The sequence below is a fragment of the Balaenoptera musculus genome, chromosome 4 (assembly GCF_009873245.2).
Source record: "Balaenoptera musculus isolate JJ_BM4_2016_0621 chromosome 4, mBalMus1.pri.v3, whole genome shotgun sequence".
NCBI classification, from domain to species: Eukaryota; Metazoa; Chordata; class Mammalia; order Artiodactyla; family Balaenopteridae; genus Balaenoptera; species Balaenoptera musculus.
This window is the reverse complement of record NC_045788.1, coordinates 18662393-18675821: the sequence shown is the minus strand read 5'-3', so window position 1 is coordinate 18675821 and position 13429 is coordinate 18662393.

Here is a 13429-nt window from a genome sequence, read left to right as displayed (position 1 = left end):
CTCAGAAGAAAAGACAAAAAAGGAAAGAAAGAAAGAAAAATAAAATAAAATTATTAAAAATTAAAAAAAATAAAGAGTAAAAAAGAAAGAAAGAAAGTAAGAAGAGAGCAACCAAACCAACCAACAAATCCACCAATGATATCAAGCCCTAAAAACTATACTTAAAAAAAAATAAAGAAAAAAGAACCGGACAAGCAGAATCCTAGGACAAATGGTAAAAGCAAAGCTATACAGACAAAATCACACAAGGAAGCATACACATACACACTCACGAAAGGAGAAAAAGGAAAAATATATATATAACTATATATAAAAAAAAAAGGAAAAGAGAAAACAAATCAATAAACAAATCTACCAATAATAATAAACTCTAAGTACTAAACTAAGATAAGCATAAAACCAGAAACAAATTAAATGCAGAAAGCAAACCACAAGTCTACAGTTGCTCCCAAAGTCCACTGCCTCAATTTTGGGATGATTTGTTGTCTATTCAGGTATTCCAGAGATGCAGGGTACATCAAGTTGATTATGGAGATTTAATCTGCTGCTCCTGAGGCTGCTGGGAGAGATTTCCCTTTCTCGTCTTTGTTTTCACAGCTCCTGGGGTTCAGCTTTGGATTTGGCCCCGCCTCTCTGTGTAGGTCGCCTGAGGCATCTGTTCTTCGCTCAGACAGGACAGGGTTAAAGTAGCAGTTGATTAGGGGGCTCTGACTCACTCAGGCCAGGGGTAGGGAGGGGTATGAAATACGGGGCGAGCCTGCGGTGGCAGAGGCTGGCATGATGGTGCAACAGCCTGAGGCATGCTGTGTGTTCTCCCAGGGATGTTGTCCCTGGATCACAGGACCCTGGCAGTGGCGGGCTGCACAGGCTCCTGGGAGGGGAGGTGTGGATAGTGACCTGTCCTTGCACACAGGCTTCTTGGTGGCTGCAGAAGCAACCTTAGCATTTCATGCCCGTCTTCGGTGTCTGCGCTGATAGTCGCGGCTCTCCCCTGTCTCTGGTGCGCATTTAGGCGGTGCTCTGAATCCTCTCTCCTCGTGCACCTGGAAACAACGGTCTCTTGCTTCTTAGGCAGTTCCAGACTTTTTCCCGGACTCCCTCCTGGCTAGCTGTGGCACACTAGCCCCCTTCAGGCTGTGTTCATGCAGCCAACCCCAGTCCTCTCCCTGGGATCTGACCTCCGAAGCCGGAACCTCAGCTCCCAGCCCCCACCTGCCCTGGCGTGTGAGCAGACAAGCCTCTCAGGCTGGTGAGTGCTGGTTGGTACTGATCGTCTGCGCGGGAATCTCTCTGCTTTGCCCTCTGCACCGCTGTTGCTGCGCTGTCCTCTGTGGCTCTGAAACTTCCCCCCTACCACCCCATCTCCACCAGTGAATGGGCTTCCTAGTGTGTGGAAACTTTTCCTCCTTCACAGCTCCCTCCCAGAGGTGCAGGTCCCATCCCTATTCTTTTGTCTCTATTTTTTCTTTTTCTTTTGCCCTACCCAGGTACATCGGGAGTTTCTTGCCTTTTTGGAAGTCTGAGGTCTTCTGCCAGCGTTCAGTAGGTGTTCTGTAGGAGTTGTTCCACATGTAGATGTATTTGTGATGTATTTGTCAGGAGGAAGGTGATCTCCACATCTTACTCCTCTGCCATCTTGAAGGTCTTCTCCTCCATTATATTTTAAAAAGCAGTGGGTTTTAAATCATACTCCATGAGGCCCTGTTTTTCTTAGGAGTCCCTTGGAGGAAGGGACAGGGCAGGAGCAAGCAGGCTGGACTCTGGGTTCCTCACACCTGCTTCAACCAAGCAGTGCCATGTTTCTTTACATTCTGAGAGTTCAGATAAACTTTTGTTTAAAGTTCTTTTTTGGAAGAACTATAAGCAAAATATAGCTTTAATTCATTATAAATATTTATTACATTATACCAGAAAGCTATTGCCTTTGAGATGTTTATTCCTTTTAATCAGCTTTATTGAGATATAGTTAATATCCACTCATCTGAAGTATAAAATTCAATGGCTTTTAGTGTATTCACAGAACTGTGCACTCATCACCACAATGAATTTTAGAAGATTTTCATTACCCCAAAGAGAAACCCCATACCTCTTGGCCATCATTCTCTAATCCCTCCATTTCCCTCAGTCCTAGGCAACCACTCATCTATTTTCTGTCTCTATATATTTGCTTGTTCAGGATATCTAATATAAATAGAATCAAACAATATATGGTCTTTTGGCACTGGCTTATTCTACTTAGCATAATGTTTTCAAAGTTCATACATGCTGTACACATATCAGTACTTCACTCCTTTTTATTGCTAAATAATATTCTATAATATTAATATGTCACATTTTGTTTATCGGTTGTTTCCACTTTGGGGCTATTATAAATAATGCTGCTGTAAATATTCACGTATAAGTTTTTCTATGGGCATATGTTTTCATTTCTTTTGGGCATATGTCTACAAATAGAATTGTTAGATTTTATCGTAACTCTATGTTTAACCATTGAAGAACTGCCAGACTGTTTTCCAAAGCCAGCTGTACCATTTTACATTCCCACTAGCAGTGTATGAAGGTTCCAATTTCTCTGATTCTAGTATTTGACTATTTAGGTAAGCTGCCATACTAATTGTATTTCAGTTATTGTATTCTTCAGCTCTGTTTGTTCTTCTTCATATTTTCCAAACTTTTGTTAAACTTCTCACTGGGTTCATCCATTTTCTCCTGATTTTGTTGAGCATCTTTATGATCATTAACTTGAACTCTTTAACAGGTAGATTGCCTATCTCCATTTTGCTTAGTTCTTCTTCTGGGGTTTTGACATATTCCTCTGTCTCCTTATTTTGCCCAGTTCTCTGCTTTTATTTCTATGTATTAGGTTGGTCAGTTATGTTTCTTGATCTTGAAGAAGTGGTCTTATGTAGAAGATGTTCTGTGGGGCACATTCTCCTCTGGTCACCAGTGCTATATACTATAGTTGTGCCCCTGTGTGGGCTGCATGGGCCCTTTTGTTGTGGCGGGGCCAACTTTGCTGGGTGCACTGGTAGGTGGGGCCTGGCTTCAGCCCAGTCAGCTGCCAGGACTTGCTTGATGTGGTGGCTCTTGTCCATCTGAGGGTCCCTGGGCTGGTGCCAGCCCACCTGTAGGTAGGGTCGGGTTCCAGGGCACCATCATACTAATTTTAATAGTTCATCAGTTGTCTTGGCTTTTATAGTTGACAGTGATATCAGCTCTAAATAATATCCAAATTCATGTCTTATTGCATTGGACATAAATTTTATATTAATTTTAAATAATAATGTTGTTAGAATACCTCTTAATCTTGTTCCTGATTTTGCTGCGATTGCCACTAGTGCACTGGTCCTCAAACTTGGGTGCATATTGAGATCATCTAAAAAAATAAAAAAAAAAAAAAAAGCGCTAATGCCTAAAAACCCTCTAGGTGATTCAGTGGGAAGCAAAATTTGAGAACCACTGCTCAAGTGCACACAGACCTTTGCCATATCATTTGTCATATTAAACTATAATTATTGATTTCTTTTCTTTTGTCTGTTTTTCCCAGGAAGGTCCTTAGGGGCAGAATTTATGTTCTATTTAACTTTCAGGTTTACTTTCATTTGATTATTTTCTCTATCACTGATTTTTAAATTATTGCTCATGTCTTATTTGACATTGTACCGTTGATATCAGCACAGTGCCTGCAAAGTGGTAAGAACCTCATAAAGGTAAAAATTTCAAATATGAAGAGAAGGGTCAAATAATATCCTTAATCTTGAATAGTAATGATTGCAACAATACATTTTTAGGGCAAGTCTTAAAGGAAAGGGCAGAGAGTAGTTTTGGGGGGAGGATCAGATGTGAAAAAGTTTGACTTTAAATGTCCTTGGTCTGGTGTGTCTGGTCAAAAAACCATAGGCTTCCCACTGTGTTTCCCTCTAGTCAAGCATGTACAATTTCTCCTATCTGTAAGTAAGGAGGAGTCACAGTTCTTTCTTCAGATGCAGCCTCTCCACTTACCCTCCTTGTCAGAAAACACAGAAAACTGTTCCTTAGGTCAGCGTCTATGGGCAATGAACATTTGATTATTGAAAAGAGACTAAGTTTTGAACATTTGGTAGCAAAACTAAAAAAAAAAAGTTCCTTTATCAAGGAAGATCAGATGAAAACAGGAGGATTGTGTTTGTTTGGTTTTGTGCTATTCTTTTATTCTTTAGTATGAACTGGGAAAAAAGAGAAAAAGTACTTCAGAATTATGCAGACTTTATATTTTCTACTTTTCCAAAATCAAGTACAGTTATATTTATAGTGGAGAAACCATTTTAAGTTTATATTTAAGGTGGAAATTTTATTAATTAGAAATGTGTTCAACTGAAAGTATAGAAAAGTCCACTATAGTGGCTAGAACAAAAATAGCTTTAATCTTCTCATCTAACAATAAATCTGGAGGTGGGTGGCTGTTGACATTTGTTGTGCTGTTAAAAGTTCCATTGATAAAGTATCCAAGGCTTCCTAGTTTTAGTGAGTTGACTTTTATTTCTATGCATATTACCTCAGGGTAGCAAGGTGGCTGCTGAAAATCTGGAGAGCTAGTCTGTCTTCAAGACAAGAAGAAGCAAGGACAAAGAGCAGCACCAGCAACATCTGAAGCCCCTTTCCTTCTTTTAAAAAATCAGAATACAACAGCTTTCCAAAAAACCTGCAGAAGACTTCATTGTCATGGGCCAGAACTGTGTTACATGGCTACATATAAGGGAGATTAAGAAAGTGGGTATCTCACTTGGGACTGGGAACATGGCTACTTCAAACCAAGCTGAGCTTTGTCAGCAAGGATTAAGTAGGGAAACAGTGTTGAGAAAGCAAATAACAGTGTCTAACTCAGGCATTCTGTTTAGTTGAAATACATATTAGAAGTTTTCTCCTACTTCTCTGACAAGTTCTTCTTAGTTTCTAATTTACCCTTCTCTACCAGACTTTTAAATGTTAGGATTCCTTAAATATTGGTCCTAGTCCCTCTTATATTTTCACTTTATACTCTCTACTTAGGCAATAGCATCCCCTCCCATGACCTAATTACCCTGTAACTTAATGATTCCCAAATTTATGTCCTCATTCTTGAACTCTCCTATAAGCTCCATAGTTAAAAATATATTTATTTTAAAAAATGAATGGAATAATTACATGCTTAATATCTGTCTCCTCTACTGAAAGGGATAATACCAAGTCTCTTTTAATCACTGCTCCATCTCAATGCCTAGCCAGTAACTTCTATATTGTGGGTACTCATGAAATATTTCATAAATAAATGAGAAAATTTTCTAAGCTACTGACCATGGGCTGCATCCCTAACCAGCAGCTGGCATGTATGGCATGGTAAGGAATGCCAGTTGATTTCTGCAGGAGCCAGTAGAGTCCTGAGTACTGCAGTCATGCCACTTGGAGAAGGGGGAGAACAACATCCACTAGTCTCTGCATGGCTACTCCACACCACATGGAAAAGAAACCCCTGGAGAACAGCTCTCGCCATACCTTTTATGGCCATCCCTTCCTTCAAATATTACAGTGAAACTCCAGAAAATGTCTCTCACAATGTCTGAGACTACAATAATATAAACAGGCTCCTCTGAAACTGACAGAGCCCATTTGCACTCACAATATTGGACAAACATAAACCTCATCTTGGTAAGAGTGAACAAACAAAATATCACTAGAGTTATGAAAAGACCTATCATTACATAAAAAGGGGACCAGAGCAGAAGTACAATTTGATATGGACTTGTATCAAGATATAGGAGTAAATATCAGAAAATTTTTATTTTAAATTGCAATGAGATTAGAGAGAACATTATGTTTATAAAAAGGGACCAACAAGTTGAAGTCTTTCTCATAATTGAAATTCAAATGTTCTGGTGAAATTTTTAAATTACAAGGATAAAAATCTACCCTTTAATATATAGTCAGAAAAAAATACATAAAAAGGAAAATAAAATCTTATTATCATTGGGATTTTCATTGATTTCATACTAAATACCAGGAAATGGTAGACCAATATCTAAAAAGTTTTGAGAGAGAGTTTGTGAACCAAGAATTTTCTATACCCTTCAAATAAGAAAGAAACAGGAAAGGATTAGATTGAAGATTCTCAAACCAGACACTTATATAGCCTGAAAAGAAGTGTTGCCATATGATTCGAAATCAAGATCTCAAGTATGGGCAGAACATTTACCCATTCACCAAACATTTACGGACAGCACAAATTGACATAGTGATTTACATTCTTTTCTTCCTTTCTTTCTGCCCCATCTCCCAAATCTTGGCCCTCATTCCTCTTCCAAACAGGTATCCATAATACTTTAATTTTCTTTCCTTAGGATTTTTTTAACTTTGGATTTATTTATTTATTTATTTATTTATTTATGGCTGTGTTGGGTCTTCGTTTCTGTGTGAGGGCTTTCTCTAGTTGTGGCAAGTGGGGGCCATTCTTCATCGCGGTGCGCGGGCCTCTCATTATCACGGCCTCTCTTGTTGCGGAGCACAGGCTCCAGACGCGCAGGCTCAGCAATTGTGGCTCACGGGCCTAGTTGCTCCGCGGCATGTGGGATCTTCCCAGACCCGGGCTCGAACCCGTGTCCCCTGCATTGGCAGGCAGATTCTCAACCACTGCGCCACCAGGGAAGCCCATCCTTAGGATTTTAAAAAGAATTTTCTAAAGTTTTTCTAAACTTTTCTAAATTTAGTTCTGTACAGATTAGTCTATTTAGGAATTAACAACCATGAGAGTATTACAAATTAAATCTATGGGACATGGCCAAATCTGAACTTAAGGCAAATCCACAGGCCTAAATAGAACTTGAAATGTTTTAGAACTTGAGAAAGTTTGAAAATAGTAAGTTTTCAATTCTAGAAATTAGAAAAAGGGCTGAAAAATTAATTGTAAAAAATAAGGAGAAGAAAAATGAGGGCAAAAATTAGTGAAAAATTAAAAAAATACAACCATTAAGAACAGGGACAGAAATTAGTTTTATTCAAAATACTACTGTGTATAAACTCAACCAGTTATACAAATTTAACCAGATATCCAAACCTGGTGATAATTGTGGTAGAGAGAAAAAGAGAGTTCATACAAATACACAATGTTAGGGAATACAATCATGTAAAAAGAAGAGACCAAAAATTTTTAAAGAAATCACCATGTACAACTTAATCCTAATAAACATTCTGGATAAAATGGATGATTTCCTGAGGAAATAAAAAAAATTATTAAAATGGACTCAAAGAAGGTGAAAACCTGAATAGAAAATTACTATGGAAGAAATTATAATAATAATAGTATTAAAAATTGTCACAGGGAATTCCCTGGTGGTCCAGTGGTTAGGACTCAGTGCTTTCACTGCTGTGGCTTGGGTTCAATCCCTGGTCGGGGAACTAAGATCCCACAAGATGTGTGGCATGGCCAAAAAATAATTGTCACAGAATTATTCATAATAAGCATGCTAGACCTCAGATGATTTTTGATGAAAATTTCAGCACACTTGCAAGAAACATACACAACTTTCTTTGCTATTTAAACTGCTCCAAGCAAAGAGAAAAGGGTGAAATTTCCAATTAATTTTACAAGGTTAACAGGAACCCAGTGACAAAGCCTAATGTTAAAAGGGGTATACATATATACAAAAACTACAGAACAACAGAAGTTAACAGTGTATAAATAAACCACTGGCAGGTACACTCAGGAATGTATTAAAAGGGCAATACACCTTGTATTAGTTAGGATTCTCCAGAGAAACAGAACCAATAGGATAGACACACACAAACACACACACATTTATCAAAAGGGATTGGCTCATGCAATCATGGAGGTTGACAAGTCCCAGGAACTGCTGTCAGCAATCTGAAGACCCAGGAAAGCTGGAAAGTGTAGTTCCAGTCTGAGTCTGAAGGCCCAAGAACCAATGGTGTAATTTCCAGTCTGAAAGCTAGCAGACTCAAGACCCAAGAGAAGCCAATGTTTCAGCTAGAGTCCGATGGTAGGAAAAGACTGATGTCCCAGCTCAAGGCAGTCAGGCATGAGGAGTTCTTTCTTGGTCAGCTGGGGCTGCCATAACAGAATACCATAGATTAGGTGGCTTAAACAACATAAATTTATTCTCTCACTGTTCTAGAGGCTCGAAGTCCAAGGTTAAGATGCCAGCATGGTCTGTTTCTGGTGAGACCTCTTTTCTTGTCTTATAGACAGCCACTTCCTTGATGTGTCCTCACAAGGCAAGGAGAAAAAGACAGCAAGCTCTGTGGTATTTCTGCTTATAAGGGCACTAATACCAATATGAGGGTGCCATTCTCATGATCTCATCTAAATCTAATCAGCTCCCAAAGGCCCCATTTCCAAATGCCATCACACTGGAGGTTAGGGCTTCAACATATGAATTTGAGGAGGATATAATACAGTCCATAGCACACCTTAACTATGTAGGATTTATGCCAGGAATGTAAAGATGATTCAGTAGTTGGGATATTTTGATTAAATTTATCAAATTAAAAGGTTGAAGTAGATAATCTCAACACAGGCATAGTAAGCTTCAACATCTATTTCTTCTATAAGATGATAGAAGTGCTTTCTGAAACCAAAAGCACTTGTTATCTTAAGAGTACAACAGAAAATGACAAGGATACTCACTATTATTGCTATTATTCAAAAATTTTTGAATGTTCCAGACAGAGTAATAAGAAAAGAAAAAGCAGCAAGAGAGCTAAGAAAGACAAAATTATCATAGTTCGCAGATTATGTAATTATCTAACAGGAAAATACTAGAGTCAACTAAAAATCTATCGAAATAATACCAGTTGAGTATGTGACCAGTATACAGATAAATGGAAACAAAAATCAGTAGGTTTCCTACACCAGTGGTAACCAGAAAATATGAGAAAAAATAATTCTATTTATAATAGCAACAAAAATATAAAACACCTAGGAATAAACTTAGCAGGAAATATGTAAGACCTACATGAGAACACTTCAGAACTACTGAGGGCATAAAAAGAGATCATGTTTTCAGAAGGAAAAACTCAACACAGAGACTCTGAGTTAAATGTAGAAGCTGCTCTCCGGGATAACACATTCTACAGCAAACAATCTTACACAGCTTTTGAGATCTTCTCTTTCCTTTGGTATTCTGAATTCCGCAAGGAAGTGTCTAGGTGAGAGTCTATTTTTTGTTCATCTTGCTCAGCACTGAGTGGGCTCTTGCAATTTAAAGATTGTTGTCTCTTTTAGAAATTTTATTCTTCAGTAATTTCCTCCTCTCTGTTTTTGTCGATTTTCATTGTTGGAGAAATTTATTATTTGGTTGCTGAACCACCTGAATTAATATTCTATGTTTCATCATTTAGAATAGCAACACAGTAGATAAATTATCTAGGAATAAATCTAACAAAAGATTTATGTATGTTATTAACATTAGGGGTAACCATATGTGGGGTAGACTCAGCCCTTTTGTGTTATCTTTGTTACTTTTCCGAGAATCTAAAATTATTCCAAATAAAAGCTTTCTCATCAAAGATGTGAAAGAACTATATGGGGAAAATATAATACTTTACTGAAAGACATTAAAGGAAGCTGAAACAAAGAGAGAGATACATCATATTATAGAGGACCCAGTAATGTAGAGATGTCAGTTTTCCATAGATTTGGTGCAATTTCAGTAAAAATCCCAACAGGGTTTAAAAAAGAAATTTGATAAACTGATGCTTAAATTTATATAGATGAGCAAAGTCCCGAGAATAACCAATACACTCTAGAAAAAGAAGAAGATGGAGAGGGTGGACTTGCCTTTCAGATGTCAATAATTATTATAAAAAATTAAAGCATCTGAAATTAAGACAATGTGGTATTGGTTCAAGGATAGAAAAACAGATGAATGGAACAGAGCTAAGGGCCAAGAACTAGACACTTCATCATATTTAAACTTGATATTGACCCATTGACCTCAGAATGTGACTTTACTTATAAATCAGTAATTTGCAGACGTAATTAATTAAGGATCTGGAGATGAAATCATCCTGAGCCCTGAATCCAATACCAGTGTCCTTACGAGAAGAAGAGAGAACACATGCACAGAGAAGAGGGTAATGTGAGGAGGCAGATATTGGAATGAATCATCTATAAGCCAAGGAACACGAAGGATTGCAGGCAACCACCAGAAGCTAGGAGAGAGGGAAAGGGTGATTTCTCCCTCAGAAACTACAGAAGGAACCAACTCTATTGACACCTTGATTTCGAACTTCTAGCTTCCAAAACTGTGAGACAATACATTTCTGTTGTTTTGAGCCACCAAGTTTGTGGTAATTCTTATGACCCTAAGAATCTAATATACTCATATTGCAAATCAGTAGAGAGAGCAGAGTTATTTGATAAATGATGTTGAGATATATATTAGGAACTTGGAAAAAATGGAATTATATCTCTTAGTTACACCATATATATATATATATATATATATATATATATATATATATATATATATATAGTTTTAAAGTCCCTGATGGATTATACTTAAAGGTGATTGCAAAACTTTAAAAACCTTTATCAGAAATGCAGGAGATACTTTTTTACCTCAAGATAGAGAAAATACTAAATAAAAATTTGATAAAGTTGATCATTTTAAATTTGAGAGCCTCTGTTCATCGAAACACACCATTAATAAAGTGAAACGATCAGCCCCAAACTTGGAAAAGATATTCACATGGCATATTATTGACAAAGTGTCATTTTCTAGAATATACAAAGAACTCTTACAAATCAATAAGAGTAGTAAGCCAAAACCCAATAGAAAATATGAGCAAATCATATAAGCAGGATTTTATAGAATTAGGAAACATAATTGATGAATATGCTGAAAGATACTCAACTCATATGAAAACATAGAAATGCAAATTAAGATAGTGAAGTATCATTTTACTCTCATTGAAGAAGAAAAAATTAGGAAACCTGACAATACCAAGAGGTTGAACTCAACGGAAAGTTTTACATCCTGTAAAGTGTTTATCATTTTGGAAAATAATTTGGTGATTTGGTCTTATCATGTGAAGTTGCACATTCTTCTATGCCCAGCAGTTCCACTCCTAGGCATACGAATGTATGTTCTAGAGAAATTTTTGCATCCATACACCAGTAAACAGGTATAAGAATGCTTATAGCATCATAGATTTTAATAGCAAAAAAGTGAAACAACCTAAATGTAGATTGATAGAATGAAAAGGTAAAATACAGCATATTCTTATAATGTTATGCAGTAGAAAAAAATAATGACAACTACATGCAACAAAATTGATAAATCTTAGAAACATAAAATTGAGTGAAAAAAAGTCACAGAAAGCAAAGTACAAAACAATAGTGACAATGGTTAATATCCACATAGTAGTTACTCTGTGCCAGGCTCATTCTAAGCATTGTATGTGTATTACTTCATTCAATCCTCATAACAGCCCTTTGAAAGAGATATTATTATCTTCATTTTGCAGGTGAGGAAACCAAGCCTTTAAGAGGTATGTAACTTGTGTAAGTTCCCCTCGCTTGGGAGTGGTAGAGTTGGCGTGAAATGGCACTCCAACCTTTAATCACTGTGCTTTGCTGCTTCTCAATCTAGCCTTATGTCTGTCTATCTTTCTCTATCAATCTGTCAGTATGATGCCATTTTTATTAGGTTCAAAAACAAGTAAAACTATTGTTTAAGGATACATTCATATGTGCACAAAATAAAATTTCAAAAACAAGGTCATAATCAATAGAAAATTCACAATTACACTTACCTCTGGTTGGGAGGCAGGAGATGGGACCAGGGAGGGAGTAAGTGGTTGGTGATGCTTTGATTCTTGAGTTGGGTGGTGGGCCCACTGCTGTTAATTTGATTATCATAACTTATATCTATGTTACATATATTCTTTTGTATCTGTCAGATACCCTATGATACAAATTATAAAAATAGTCTCTCTTGACTTTTCCCTCATGCTTTCAATGTCTGTCTTTTTGTTCTACTTTACAGGAGATTCTTTTTCTTCCAGTTGTTCTGTAGCACTTTTAATTTTGGCAATCATATTTTTAATTTCCAAGATTTCTTTCTTGTTTCCTAGTTGCTCCTTCAACATTGCAGCCTAAACTTACTTTGCAGCTGCAGCATCTTGTCAAATCTCTCTAAAAAAATTCACTGGGACTTTTTTTAAAGCTATTTACTGTTCTCTGAATTGTGTCTACTTCCTCTGGGGCCAGTTGTTTGATTTGTCAATGTGGTCCTCTTTCATGCATGCTGTTGTTTTCCTCATAGGTTTGGTGGACTTTGGTTATGAATGAAAAATTAGGTGATGCATGAGGGAGCCATTGTGGGCCATTGCTTCTTAGGGGCAACTTGTTTAGGGCTCATTCCTGGGATCATGGGAAGAGTGTATCTGTTCAAGGACAGGACAGCTCTTTCTTGAGACTTCTGTTTTAAACTTTATTCCCCTGGCAGGCTCAAACCCAGACCCAAAAGTGAGCATGAACTCCCATTTTCTTCTTATTTATGGTCTGTAAAAATTTTTCTTTCTTTCTTTCTTTTGAGCTTGGCTATGTATTTTAAAGTTTATTTTTAACAAAAATTTTACCTATATGTCTGTATTTGGAGTGGTGGCAGGGGTTCTCTTATATAAGCACAGTAGACTATCTTGACGGGAAATCTGTACTATGACCTCTGCAATCCTATTACAAAATGCCTCTGCTTATGTGATATTTAGTCTGTCTCCGTGCACAAGGAACTTTGGTACACATGGTGAGAGAACACATCAGAAAAAGGCAGGATCCCTACCAGATCCTCTAGTTATAAATCCCAGAGTTATCTACCCAACCAGAAGCTAGGTTTCACTCTTCTTCTGAAAGCAGTCCCTTACTGTCTAGAATGTAGCTTGTCTCTCTCTTCCTAGTTCATGGCTCACAGTCCCCTATGTTAGTTTGTGGTTTTATATAATAATGCTGAAGCTCTAAACATAGAGACTCTCCAACCCTCACCATTGGCTCAGACCTGGCCCACACTTTGCTCCACAGGCAAATAAAGAGTAGATGTGGTTGTGCCACCTTTACTCCCCTTGTCTGGTGCACTGGGGACAGATGCTACCAGGGCTATGGCCACTCTCTAATGTCCACCTTGCCAGTCCATCCTCAGGTCTAAGCATATCGTCTGCTTTCCCATCCTCTCTGACTTGAACTGTCTCCTGTGACACTTGGCCTACATTTTCCAGCCCCTTCTTGAGGCTAAATATTGTACGTCATATCCTCGGCTCCTGAATAGGTTACTGTTGAAAACTCGACAGTTTTTATCTTCACTTATTCAGAGATGACTCCCAAATTGGTATCTCTAGCCCAGCCTATTGGATTTCTCCAGTAGCCTACCCAAGAGGCCCTCAAAATCAGCATTTCAAAAAC